Source organism: Octopus sinensis, linkage group LG1 (genome assembly GCF_006345805.1).
Source record: "Octopus sinensis linkage group LG1, ASM634580v1, whole genome shotgun sequence".
Lineage (NCBI taxonomy): Eukaryota > Metazoa > Mollusca > Cephalopoda > Octopoda > Octopodidae > Octopus > Octopus sinensis.
This window is the reverse complement of record NC_042997.1, coordinates 147,165,463-147,180,462: the sequence shown is the minus strand read 5'-3', so window position 1 is coordinate 147,180,462 and position 15,000 is coordinate 147,165,463.

The window sequence follows — 15,000 nt, the reverse complement described above, 5'->3', positions numbered from 1 at the left end:
TGGAATTTTGGTTTCCCTATGTCTGGCTGTGACTCAAACAGCTTTTAATAAACTTTCTTCACTATTACCTACATAGGAGTCTATATCTACTCTAGCTAACTCCACGCAGTTTTCTGATGATATTAACCCTCTTCCGTCTTCCCTTCTAGGTAAGCATAGTCTTGCTACTCCTGCGCTTGGGTGGAGTCCCCCATTCCTACTGAATTCCCTCCTAGTTCTTCTGTCTAGCTTTGTTAATTCAGTTTTTGTCCAATCTACAAAAGCTTCTGAGTATCTAAGTAATGATACTAACCAAGTATTTACAGCCTTCACTAGATTCGGACCTTTTAATTTTGACTTCATTAGCTTCCTCACCCTTCTAATGTACTCCTCAATTTTCGTTTTCGCTTCTGTTGTTAGTACCCTGTCAGATTCTACTACTCCTAGATACTTATAACTCTCTCCTCCTTTCAAGGATTTTAACGTCTGGCCATCTGATAATTGGATGCCTTCGCTGTTGACTACCTGTTCCCTTGTCATGACTAATATCACACACCTATCTATGCCAAATTTTAAGCATATAACTCTGCTGAAGGGTCTCACAGTCTGTATCAAAGAATCTATCTCTTTTTCATTCTTACTAAAAAGCTTCAGATCATCCAAGTAGAGCAAATGGTTAATTTTTCCCTTTCTATGTCTGAACTGACACCCTGCCTTTGCTTTCTTTAATACTAAACTGAGGCGGATCAAAGATAAGAGAAATATTAAAAGGAACAACGAGTCCCCATGGGAAATTCCTCTTTTAATATTAGCTCTCCCTAAGAGTGTGTCACCTGAGTAGAGATCTACTTTCCATTTCTTCATGCTACAGCTAATTAATTCTCTTATATTGTCTGCTATACTGAATATACTCAAACATTCATTTTCCATGAGTGTGGGATTATGCCATAGGCTTTCTTATAATATACCCATGCTATTGTTAGATTTCTCTTTCTAGCTTTTACTTCATTTATAACGGCTTTGTCTATGTATAATAGATCATGCGTTCCTCTAGCTTTCTTCCTGCAACCTGTCTGTTCTTCTGGCAATACATTTTGGTTGTCAAGTGCTCGTAAATGCTTTCTGAAAGCATTCCTGTTAACAGCTTCCACACCTAATGTTAAGCAAATGATTTGTCTATAGTTGCTAGATGCATTACTCTTGCTTTTATCATTCATGATGAGTATTGTTCTCCCTCAATTCATTCAATCTGGTATTATTCCTCCATTAAGGCAATCTTTAGTTTGCTTCCACAGCCTCACATGTAAGCTACTGAATTTCTTTAGCCATTACCCTTGAACTAAATCTGATCCTGAGCCCTTCTAATTCGGCATTTTCCTAACACTTTACTCATTAATGCATCAGTTAGTCTTAGATCTGACTGCTTCTCAGTCACTACTTCTTCCACCAATTTCTTTAACCATATTGCATCTCCATTACGATTTACTGGCTTATACCAAATATTACTCCAGAACTCCAGAAGTGAGGATGCCATTCGGTGAACTACAAAAGTTCACATCTATAACATTATCTACAAACTTCACATAAGTGAATAGGTAGATCTCAAACGCGATCATTCAACTTACTGGAAACAACAGCAAAATTTCTTTCAAACTGCATCTATAGTCATAAGAAAAGAAAGGACTTAGACGCTATAGTACCATATATATAAGGTCTCATAAATGAAAAAGAGAGGTGGTCATGTTTGGTATGCCTTTGGCTATAACTCCTTTTAATCAGGTTTGTCCGGGGTTAAATGACTACAACAGTAACAACCTACACAATTACGCTGTCACTACAATGTCGCTGAACTCCAACGGTAATGAAGCAATCTTAATGTTCTCTCTTGTAAATACTGATGAAAAATAAATATTATTAATCTACAAATATCTCTCATTTCTTCATTGAATATTTGATTTTATTTTCGCAAATTTTTTTTATGTTCTAAATCATTAAATATGTTTTCATCCACATAACCTCATGACAAGAATTCTCTGATTGTGCAACCATGCACAATCAGGCGGAATTCTTTTGTATTTTTATTTACCTTTGCTGAAACTAGACTTAATGTTTAAGAACATAATATATTTGGTCTATATGAGGATGGGGTCGTGTGATGTCTTTTATTCTTTTCCAACAGAATACGGTAATTCTTTTTGTTTTATTTAAAAAAAAAAAAAAAAAGTAAATAATAGGCTCTGCGGACACCAGTGATGGCTTGCATCGGCAATTAGTGAATATAAACAGTTGAAAAGAGGAATAAATTTCGTCGGAGAGTGGTGTTTTCTGATGATGTTAAACAAATTGATAATTGGGTGTAATGAGAGTGAGAGAAACAGATAGAGAAGAAGTAGAAGACGAAGTAGAAGAAGAAATAATAAAGAAGCAAAAATGAAAGCACAAAATAGTAAAGAATAAACGTGGGGTTTATAAGGTGATACGAATCAAGGAGGGAGAGATATGCAATGTAGTTATATTGGAGACTACCAGGAATCATCTCTCTGACGAAGCTCACGACTCGAAACGTTAAACTTTTGTGTCTGTTCCTCGCGGCAGAACGATTTAATCTGCTTTAACCATTTTTAACGATAATTCTAATATCAATTTCATCGCCCTATTTGAACTGGGGACATTTTGGAATAAACTATAAAACAATTCTCCATGTGCCTATATACATATTTTTTCATGTTATAGCCGAAGCGCACAATAGAACTTATTATCACATCTCAATAGAGACACATTCCATCCAAATTTTAAAACATTCAACACGCTACGCGAGAAAATTAGAAATATTTTCATATTCACTCAGAACAAACAATTAGCTATTCAGGCGATAGCTGTTATACTGTTATACACCACTGACAGTACGTAATATAAATGTATGAAATTCTAGGACTCAAAGCAAAGAACCATTATTTCAATGTTAATTATATGTCTACGCTGATTCACATCTTAGACTCCGGAATTGTAACCTTCCTACATTATTTAGTTAGACACTTTTTTTTTACCATGGACATCGAATTACAGATGTTCAAAATTAACATCAGTTGTATAAATTTCACTAACTATCCCTCTTCTTTTTGAGACGTTATAAAAAAATAATCATGAGTAATCAATCAATTAAAAGTAAGTTATAGCCTCCTATGATAACATAGAGCCACAACTAACCAAATTAATTATCAATTAATCTCATTTTCTAGCGCCACATAATGTATATTTTTAAACAAGATTCTCTATAATGCGTTAGTTGGCAAATCGCTAACAAGCCAAAATGACAATAATGTTTATTAAACCCTAATAATTTTTCTTAATTGCCACGTTTAGCACTTCTGTGCCTATTTCTGTTGCAAGACATTGGAAATAATGAAGTCCAATTTATTTATTATATAAATTATTGGTCAATATCCAGCTATAATTGAATTGTACTTCTAGGAATTATAGTGACTGCAGTCTACACTCAACTATATTAACAGAATCGCCAGAGCATCAGAAAAACTGCATCGTGATATTTCTTCCAGCTCTTTACGTTCTGAATTCAAGTTCCAGCGAGTTCAGATTCGCCTTTTATCCGCTGGCAGTTGATAAAATAAAGTACTTGTCAAGTTCTACGGTCGGAAGAATCGACTATCTCTCTCAGCACTTATTTCTGGCTTTGAGACTATGATTGAAATCAAAGATGGTAACATAGCAATCTTGTTAAAGTATCAGACAAACTGCCTTGCGGTATTTGTATCAGATTTGTATAGAAGGCGGCGAGCTGGCAGAAACGTTAGCACGCCGGGCGAAATGCTTAGCGGTATTTCGTCTGCCGTTACGTTGTAAGTTCAAATTCCGCCGAGGTCGACTTTCGGGGTCGATAAATTAAGTACCAGTTACGCACTGGGGTCGATGTAGTCGACTTAATCAGTTTGTCTGTCCTTGTTTGTCCCCTCTATGTTTAGCCCCTTGTGGGTAATAAAGAAATAGGTATTTGTATCAGATCTTTTCGGTCTGAGTTCACGTTGAAGTCCACTTTGCATTTCATCCTTTCAGGGTCGATAAAAATAAAGTGCAAGTGAAATATTAGTCTTTATGTAATCCACTAAACTCCGCCCACTCCTAAAACTGCTGGCCAAAGTTTGAACCCAAAGGCGGCCAAATGACAAAACTGGCAGCACATCGGACAAAATGCTTAACCTTATTTATTCCAACTTTTCAGATTCAACAGACTATACTCTAAGAGTACAAGAATTCATTGGAGACAAAAGGCCCGTTATACAAACCTGCCTATCTACGTGTCTTCACAGCAAGAAACTATTAGTATCTCTCATCTTTATACTGTGTAGATTAAATTGTGTGTGTGTGTGTGTGTGTGTGTGTTCGATTCGCGGCAGCAGGTTGTGTTCTTGAGCAAGACACTTTATTCCACATTGCTCCAGTCTATGCAGCTGGCAAAAATGAACTGCACTTCTAATTCAAAGGGTCGGCCTTATCACACTCTGTGTCACGCTGAATCTCCCTGAAAACTATGTTATGGGTACACATGTGTGTGGAATGCTCAGCCGCTTGCTCGTTAATTTCACGAAGAGGCTGTTCCGTTGATCGGATCAGCTGGAACTCTCATCATCGTAACCGATGGAGTGCCAGTGTGTGTGTGTTTGTGTGTGTGTGTGTGTGTATGTGTGTGTGTGTGTGTGTGGTGTGTGTGTGTGTGTGTGTTTGCACGCGCTCGCGCGCTAATTTATCACATTATACAAACATGTTAAATCCAATCTAACTGTCGAAACACAATCATTAAGATAACATTTTCCGTTCTGTGTGTGTGTGTGTGTGTGTGTGTGTGTGTGTGTTGTGTGTGTATGTGTGCGTGCGTGCGTGCGTGCGTGCGTGTGTGTGTGTGTGTGTGTGTGTGTTGTGTGTGTGTGTGTGTGTGTGTGTGTGTGTGTGTGTGTGCATTTATATATTTGCGTACGAAAGCGTCGTCCGTTAAAGGTTTTTAACGGGCCAGCCAATGGTTCACTGAAATTGTGATGGGGAGAATGTGGCTGATTCTCGGCTTCAGGCAAATGTTTTTATTAATATTCGTCATTATTATGTATGTATCTGGAAAAAAAAACAAGACGATTTATACGCAAATAGATAAATATTCATCGTTATATAAAAGGGTTTGGAAATCCTATATCGTCACAAGAGTGAAAACAAAAAATATGGATATAAGTAGGAGCGGTTATATGTTAAGTAGCTAGCTTACCAACCACATGGTTCCGGGTTCAGTCCCACTTCGTAACACCTTGAGCAAGTGTCTTCTACTATAGCCTGGGGCCAACCAAAGCTTTGTGAGTGGATTTGGTAGACGGAAACTGAAAAAAGCCCGTCCTATGGGGAGGGGGTCATCTTTACTTTGTAATCTCCCCTACTTTCCCTCTCGTGTGTGACCCTTCTGTCCGAGTCAGTCGCCATGATAGATCGTTAGCCACTACACATATTTTTTTCTCTCCTTGTTTTTTGTGTCCCTTTCTGTAGAAGAGCGTAGGCTCGAAACGTAAAATACTTTTTCTATTCCTGAACGTTATACTAATACATCTGTTTGTCTTGTACACCACCTGTCTTCGTCTTTTGTTTTTTTCGTAAACTCTCCCTATATATATATATATATATATATATATATAATATATATATATATATATATATATATATATATATATATATATATATATGTTCGTGTGTCTATGTTTGCCACCCCACCACCACCACCATTGCTTGACAACCGATGTTGGTGTGTTTATGTCCCCGTAACTTAGCGGTTACTGTCTTTTAAAAAGATGCATATTTTGCGAATGAAAAACAAAACTAGATCCATAGAGATCGATAGATTAAGTACTAGGCTTACAAAAGAATACGTCCTGGGGTCGATTTGTTCGACTAAAGGCCGCAGTCAAATGACTGAAGCAAATAAGCGAAAACCAATATATAAATATAAGTATACATACATTCGCAAAGTCAGTGTGTACAGACATAAGTATAAGTAGGCTTATGCTAGTAAGTATGTATTTATGTAGCAATGGATGTGTTTATAAGACTATAAACATTTGTACGGTTTATGCGTTCATAAGTACTTCGATAGCAATGTAAATATACGATCGTTTAGATGGGTAGTTATCAATACAAGTGTGTGTGTTTGAGAGAGAGAAAGAGGAAGGGTGACAGTAAGATTGACATGGACTCTACAGAACACATTTTAACTCAATTTAATCGGAGTATAACTCACTGAAAGTACTCGACAAATACTTAATAATTATAATAATTATAAATTATTCGGTGCAGCGACATAAGCCGCTGGTGAAGAAATACTATGGAAAGAATAAATATTCGATATACGTAATAAAGAAATATATTAGAGAGGGAGAGTGAGTGCGAGTGAGAGAGACGAGGATGGAGAGAATGTTTGGGGAGAGACGTGTGCGTGTGTGTGTGTATTCTGTGTATGTCATTGTATATACATTGACTGTCATTTCCAAGTACGGTTCAGTTTCTTATAAAAATGTGTGTGAGAGAGAGAGAGAGAATGTGTATGTGTGTGTGTGTGCGTGTGTGTGTGTGTGTTTATGTGTGTGTTTATGTGCATGTTCCCATATATTTATGTATGTATTCACTTAGACACACGTATATTTACGCGTGCATATAAGTACTCGTACATGTGTGTGGTGTGTATAACACACACACACACACACACATATATATATATTATATATATATATATATATATATATATATATATATATATATATATACACATACATAAGCATTCACATACACACATTAATACTAAGAAAGAAAGCTAATATATATATTTAGATAGATTAGATATCGCACACAAATCTATATATACATATATATACATATATATACACATGTATACATACATACATACATATATATACATGTATATATATATATATATATATATATATATATATATATATACATATACACGCACACACAGACATTTATATGTACGCTCATACGAACACACACACACACATTCACACATACACACGCGCACACACACGTACACGTACAGTTTTATATCCATGTTAATAACGTAGACTCATGCATGCACCATTGCATATATACAAACAAGAATTTTCGTCAGTATACAATTGGTGTTAATGGAAACCGACTTAATCTATCGAGATTATTGCATGTTTGATGTAGTCGTCCATATCGTACAATACTCAGCGTGCTTTGGGAGAGCTGATTCTGTTCCAATTCACTACTCAGAATAGATTAAGCACAACATTAGAGACGGCATCTCACAAACTTAGTTATTTAAATTTGGTTATTACTACAGAGGTGCATCAACTGACGCCGAACTATCGACACATAAGCAACCACGAGACTACGAGACCACAATTCATACATAAGCGATTTAGATTTTGAGATAATGATAATTCTCCTCACATAACACCATCCCTACATCCATCCATCCATCCATCCATTTATACATACATACATACATACATACATACATACATAGGTGGAGTATAGGAATAACTATAACTATCTCTTGGAGATGGACAGAGACAATGAAGTGGATGATTTCTTTTCCTACATGTTTATATTTTTTAGCTTTTTTTAATATTCCTGTGTTTTATACAACGACAATTATGATTATAAAAGAATTATTTTTCTAAAAATTTCTAATTTTACAACCTCACCTATCCAAATCTATACCTGTTTCTTTCCCCATGAAAAAGGGATAGCCATTCCAAGATTTTGCCTATTTTATACATACAAATATTGCCGTAATTAAGGTAAATTAAGGTAAACACAAGCATAAATATCTGGTATACCAGCTATACACGCTGGTATACTAGGTATATATGCTGGTATACCTAGAAACATTGGTATACCAGATATATACGCTGGCGCATCTAGTAACACCTGTATGCCAGTATATACGGTGGCTCACCCCGTAGCACTGGTATACACGATATGCATGCTAGCACACCTAACACTGGAATACTAGATATATACACTGGCCTACCCAGTAACACTGGAATACCAGATATATACGCTGGCACCCTGTAGCGTTGGAATACTAGATATATACACTAATATACCCAGTATCAGTGGTACGCCAGATATATACGCTGGCATACCTAGTAAAACTGGTATGCCAGATATATATGCTGGCATACCCTGTAGCACTGGTATACCAGATATATACGCTGGCATACACAGTAGCACTGATATACCAAATATATACGCTGGAATATCCAGTAAAACTGGCATACACAACACACATCACACTCACGCTCACACACATACACAAGCACACACACAAAAACACACCACACACGCGCCACATATACACACACGCATACACACATATCACACACACACACACACCACACACACACACAAATACACACAATACACATCATGCACAAGCACACACAGACATACACGCACCAGACAAACACAAAATTTCTTTCAAAATTAAACCTTCCTCACTTTATATCTGTTATGAATTGTCCTATTTATCAGTTGTCATAGATATCAATTGTCCAGGTTTGAGTTATCTGACGCGAGTTGTCCAGGAATTAGATGTCCTGGTATCAGTTGCCATAGAACCGTCTGCTTTACAATCGTACATAGATACGTGTTATTACTATTTATCAATCAACTGCTACAAATTTTCAGTGAACAGATATATCCATCATAGGCAGTTAAAAATCGAAGCTTTCACACATTTTATCAAATCACTGGGAGGACGAAAATCTATACTTAGATTTTCTTTGGCCTTACACAGAGCATTGTGGGCTTTTTCTGCGGGGGAGAGGGTGGGTTTTTCTTTCCTTTTTCTTTTCTTTTTGTCTTTCAGAGCTGCAGCAATCACTGTTACAAAGGTGGTGATTTAGTCAATAATGAACCAATTCTGCAACAGGTTGCTTGCAATTTATTAGCAGCGCTCTGAAGTGACCTAACATTATATATATACAGGGTGAGGAAGCAAAATTTACAATGAATATTAAGTTGTTTTTTCTCAGCAGGCACTACGTCAATTGTTTTGAAACCGAGCATATATCGATGTCATAATCATACCTAAAACTATTATCCTTACCTTTTCAGAAACTTTTGCCCATATGAGTAATCAGGAAAGCAAGCGTCAAAGAGTGTGTGATTTGCTGATGCACTCGTCACACCAAAGGAGATTTCAAGAATAGTTGGGGTGTTCATAAAGACTGTTTATAATATAAAGAATAGAATGACTATGAGCAAAACTATTATGAGGAGATCTGGAAGTGGAGGAATCAACAAAAACGTACCAAAGCTTTTATTAAAGCTCTCAAATCCAAAGTCCTAAAGGATCCAACCAAATCCATGAGAAAAATGTCAATTGAACTTGAGGTAGTCAACAAGACAATTAGAAATGCAGTAAAATATGATTTGAGGTTAAAATCTTACACAAGAGCACCAAAACACTTGAAGGAAAATAGATTGGAAAGGTGCAAGAAAATTATTACATGGTTCAAGAAAAGTCCTCTATTGTAACGATCTTTTCAGATGAAAAGATCTTCAGTGTCGATGCTATTCTGAACCACAGAAATGACAGATTTATTGCAAAATCAACAGCTGATGTTAAGGGGACATTCAAAACAAAACTTCCTGCTCAAGTTATGGCTTTTGGTTTTTTGGCTTCCGATAGAAAGAAAGTGCATATAAAATTCTACAAAGCTGATGAAAAGATCAATGTTTCTGCTGTAAGAAACCTCGTACCCATATTTTTATGTGACAATATCGTGTATATTCATTAGTGACATTACAACTGGCTATTGCTGTTGCTATAGCAAAGAAAGATAGTGTGTGTGTGTGTGTGTGTGTGTGTGTGTGTGTGTGTGTACCTGTTTGTGTGTGCGGGGACGTACTCACAATCAATCAAAATCAACACGTACGCTTTGGTTGTGGTGTTCAGTGCTTTAGAGATATTTAATTTAACAAATCCTGAAATGAAAATCAATAAAATTGACCCCTCTTGAAACGAAGTCAACCCGTATATAAGTCGAATCAGATTGTAGCATAAGGAAACAAAAAATCTGTAAAGTATTATCTTGAGACAATCTAACACTCAGACATACAGTTATAAAAATAATATATGCTAATGCTATCACATAAGTATATACTTTTTTATATTGTGTACAGATCTAGTTGACATCTAGTAGATCTCCAACAAAATTGTTGGTACTTTTTGAAGTTTTAACTAGTACCATTTTTCCTCCTAAGAGTCGATTGCTTCTCTATCAAAGAACACCTTACTTGAGATATTTCAAATTATTAATTGAGAATGTTGTCATATCGGTCTGTCATTCATTTGTGAATTTGCACGAATGACGGGTGGTGAATGCTACGTGTTGAATGGAACAAGTTAACAGACAAAGGCAACTCCATCTTCCTTACAAAAGCAACTGCCATCTTTACAAATTGCGATAAAAAAAAATCACGTAAATGTTGTACCGAATTGTTGTATCGACGTTTTTTCCTTTAACGGATGGATGACGCATGGATGGTCGGACCATTGACTGAAAGGATAATTGAATATTCTGTTAATATATTTTTATACATGCACATACATGCAAATATGCGTTTGTGCATATATTATGTATGCAATATATTTGCATTTATAATATGTATGTGGATTTATATCCATATCTGTGTGTCTATTTGTGTGTGTGTGTGTGTTGTGAATGTGTGTGTGTGTGTGTTGTGAATGTGTGTGTGTGTGTGTGTGTGTGTGTGTGTGTGTAATTCAATGTAGAGTTCAATAGTTTAGTTAAGGTGGCCAGTGACCAATCTTCTGGAGATTCCATGCTGTGCTCAACCCACTTAAGCATGTCTGAGGAAGCAGCGGCACATTGAGGAAATTCCAGAGTACCAGGGCAGTAGATCGCATTAAATAATGTGTTTGTGCATATGTTTGTGTGTGTATATATATATATATATATATATATATATATAGGGAGATGTACTCGCATAGCAAGTAATTTCATCTGAGATCGTGTGCTGAAACGAAAACAATTGCAGCGTGGAAGGTGTTATAAGCCATTTAAGAAACACACAAAAGCCGTTCGATTCACTTCAACATTTAAGTTAATTTGTCAAAATATTTCGTCGCTAAAATCCGCGACCTGTTCACTGACAAAAATCCGTGCTGCATCTGAGAAAGTAACAGTTAGTTCGTCATATATATGTACGTATATATGTGTGTATGTACGCATACATGTGTGTATGTATGTATGTATGCATGTACGTACATACGCCTGTGTATGCATGTATGTATGTATGTATGTATATATGTATGTGTGTGTATATGCACGCACATACACACTATAAACATAAAGCTATAAACCTGTAGCGATGGATAGATGTAGAGTGACACTCATCACAATAATATCAAATTTCAACTTCCCCCGCTGAAGCCTGGAAGTGATTACGACCCTTACTCCCAAAACTATACCTGAAAACCTATTATCAGATATTTATCTCTATATCACAGAATTTTTGTTTACTATTGTGCGTATGTATGTATGTATGGCGTATGTATGTATGTATGTATGTATGTATGTATGTATGTATGTATGTATGTATGTATGTTTGTATGTGTGTATGTACATACGTACGCATGTGCGTATGTATACGCGCACGTATGCATGTGCCCATGTATGTGTGTGCGTACATGTACGTGCGTATGTACGTGTGTATGCCCATACGTAGGTATGTATGTATGTTTGTTACTCATGTGCTACGTATGTATGTGAGTGTCTAGGAGAATGGGCAGACGTGTCTGTGAGAGTGTGTACATGTGTGTGTGTATGTGAACGTATGTCCGTGTACTGGCATGTGTCCGTCCAAGTTGTGTACATGACTGCTACTTTGTTGAAGGTTGTAACATTCACATATATGTTTGTATAGACGCACACACATATATATATGTGTGGGTGTGTGTTTGTTCCTCTCATCACCGTTATAACTGTGAATGGATACAACGCCTAAGTGCAACTGTACGTATCAAACAACGTACGCTCATACGGTATATATTAACTGCACATACGCATTGCAACCTGTATGTAAGGACTACAAGTAAACAAGAGAGAGAGAGAGAGGGGTGGTTATAAGAATAGTCCTTCTGATGGGATCTGGATGTTACTCCATTCGGACTTTCGGTTGAGAGTAGGTTTGTATTCTGTATACAAACAGCTTCTGTGACCTGTCTCAACATTGCATCGGTGGGATTTTGTGTTGATACGATGTTCAACTTAAGTTTCCCTAAGGATCCTTTGTGGCAGTCTACAGCATGTTGGTAGAAGATGGAGAGTTGGCTCCTTTCAATGTAGTTGCAGGTGTTCTTTGAACCTATCATTGATGCTTCTAGAAGTCTCACCTATGTATGACTCTAGGTTAGTACAGAGACAGAGAGACAAATAGACATAGACAGAGGCAGGCACAACACTGATACATAGACAGACATATTAGTTTCAAATTTTGACACAAGGCTAGCAATTCTGAGGAAGTATAGCAATGGAATCGATTATATGTACCCTAGTACTATACAAGTACTTATTTTATCAATCTCGAAAGAATGAAGGACAAAGTCGACCTCGGTGGAATTTAAACTCAGAACGTATAGACGGACGAAATGCCGCTAAGCATTTTGCCCGCTGTGCTAACGATTCTGCCAGATTGCCGCCCTAGAGAGAGAAACAGACATATTGGGATTAAGTGTGGATGGTTGGCACAGCGAGAGTGTGAGTGATGTTTGAAAGAGTGAATGTAAAGTGAATGAAGGATTGAATGACTTAGTCACTGGAATGATAAATACATTGTCTGGTTGAAGGAATGAATCTATATGTACAAATTTAGAAGAATCAAGATAAGGAAACTAGTTTTCATCGATAAACGTATATTAATTTCCCTCTGTGAAAGAGGAAAATAAAATGTGGAGCATTTTAGATTATTTAGTAAATGAGGATTTACGAATTGTCTGTTATCAATTTTCTATCCATCTCTTTCTCTCGGTTTCTCTTTCGCTGTCTCTCTCTACGTGTACGCATATATATATAAAGGATAGTTATATATGTGTATACCTACACGAATATATGTATCACTCACTAGATAACTATGTGGCTAATAGTGATAGACAAATAGATATATAGATAGATAGATAGATAGATAGACAGACAGACAGATAGACAGACATACAGACAGATAGATAGATAGATAGATAGATAGATAGATAGATAGATAGATAGATAGTAGATAGATAGATAGATAGATAGATAGATAGATAGATAGATAAATCATTCACTTGTGTACTTAAAAAGAATGTTTATATGCGTGTATATATACAAATATACATATCAATATATAACTGTGTATATATATATATACAATATATATATATACTTGTTTCAGTCATTTGAGTGTGGCCATGCTGGAGCACCACCCTATATATATATATATATATATATATATATATATATATATATATATATAAACCCACGCACTCATAAACGTGCGCGCACACACACATGTAGTGATATATTTAATAGAATATGCAACCAGCTTTCCAGTCACAGATCCATTCTTCCATTTATGCTATCGAATTATTTTGGCGTGTACATTTGCAGTTTGTATTTGTTTTGTTTCATTTTTTTTTTTTTTCATTTTTAAAGATCAGTTTTTTTTTATAAGAGCGAATGGACTGTTCAGTCGTTCCACTCAACACGTAGCGACAACCTGATTGGTTTATATTCACGAGTGAATGAATGAATGGATGGCTGATATGACGTCATTCAGAATTTCTAATACGAATTATCACACACTTGTTCCTCCTGGTTAGAGAGTTAATATATTCTTAGAAGAATAATATATATATATATATAAAGGAAGGAGAGAGATACACGCACACAGTAGTGCATATATAAATATATAGGTGTGTGTGTGTGTGTGTGCGTGTGTATATACACATACATAAACATACACCCACACTTATACAAACACTTATATATAAGCGTGTGAATGTTTGTATACATATATCTAGATAAGAGCAACTTTATACATATATAAAGTCTGTCTTATCTATTATCGTTCTTTGACGATATCGTTTGTTTACACAGTTCATTACAACAACATCAAAAAAAATACTATGGAATAGAAGAAAGATAAATATTCTATGTAACTAACCCTAACCTACTGCCATAGACAAGCAGCAAAAGTAAAGATATCGAGTAAGCGCTGACATATGATTAGAAACTAACTTCAACTAACTTCATTACACAGATATAGAAAATCCAATTTCATTTTCCAGCCATTTATCAATTCTGATGAGTCGTTTGAATGAAAATGAAAGTAATTTTTCTCTCATAACTTCGTCATTAGCTAACCAATTAAGATCACCAACGTCCTATGACGTAGTTTTCCATGACGTATTTCTCTCTCTCTCTCTCTCTCTCTATCTCTCTCTCTCTCTCTCTCTCTCTCTCTCTCTCTCTCTCTCTCTCTCTCTCTCTGCTGTTGTATTGATTGCTTGTCTCACTGACTAACTGATATGACTAGGTTTTAGACGGAGTTTTATTTTATTTTTATTTTTATTTTCCAACTAAAAGTCAGTGGCGTATCCACTCAAATGTTCTGAAACGAGCATTATCGTCATAGCTGTGATGGTGGTGGTGGTGTAGGCGGCGGTGGTGGTGGTGGTGATCGTCATCATGATACAGATGATAATGACAAGGATAGTGGTGATGACTGTGATGGTTGTAAAGACGGTAGTAGTGATGATGATGTTTATAATGAGAATGATATGGGTGATGGTGGTCATGGTGACAGCGACAGTAATGGAGACAGTGGTGGTGGTGGTAATGGCGGTGCTGTTGGCGTTAATGATAATAATGCCGATGATTACGATGATGACAACCTCAACGACGGCGATGATAATGAATGATG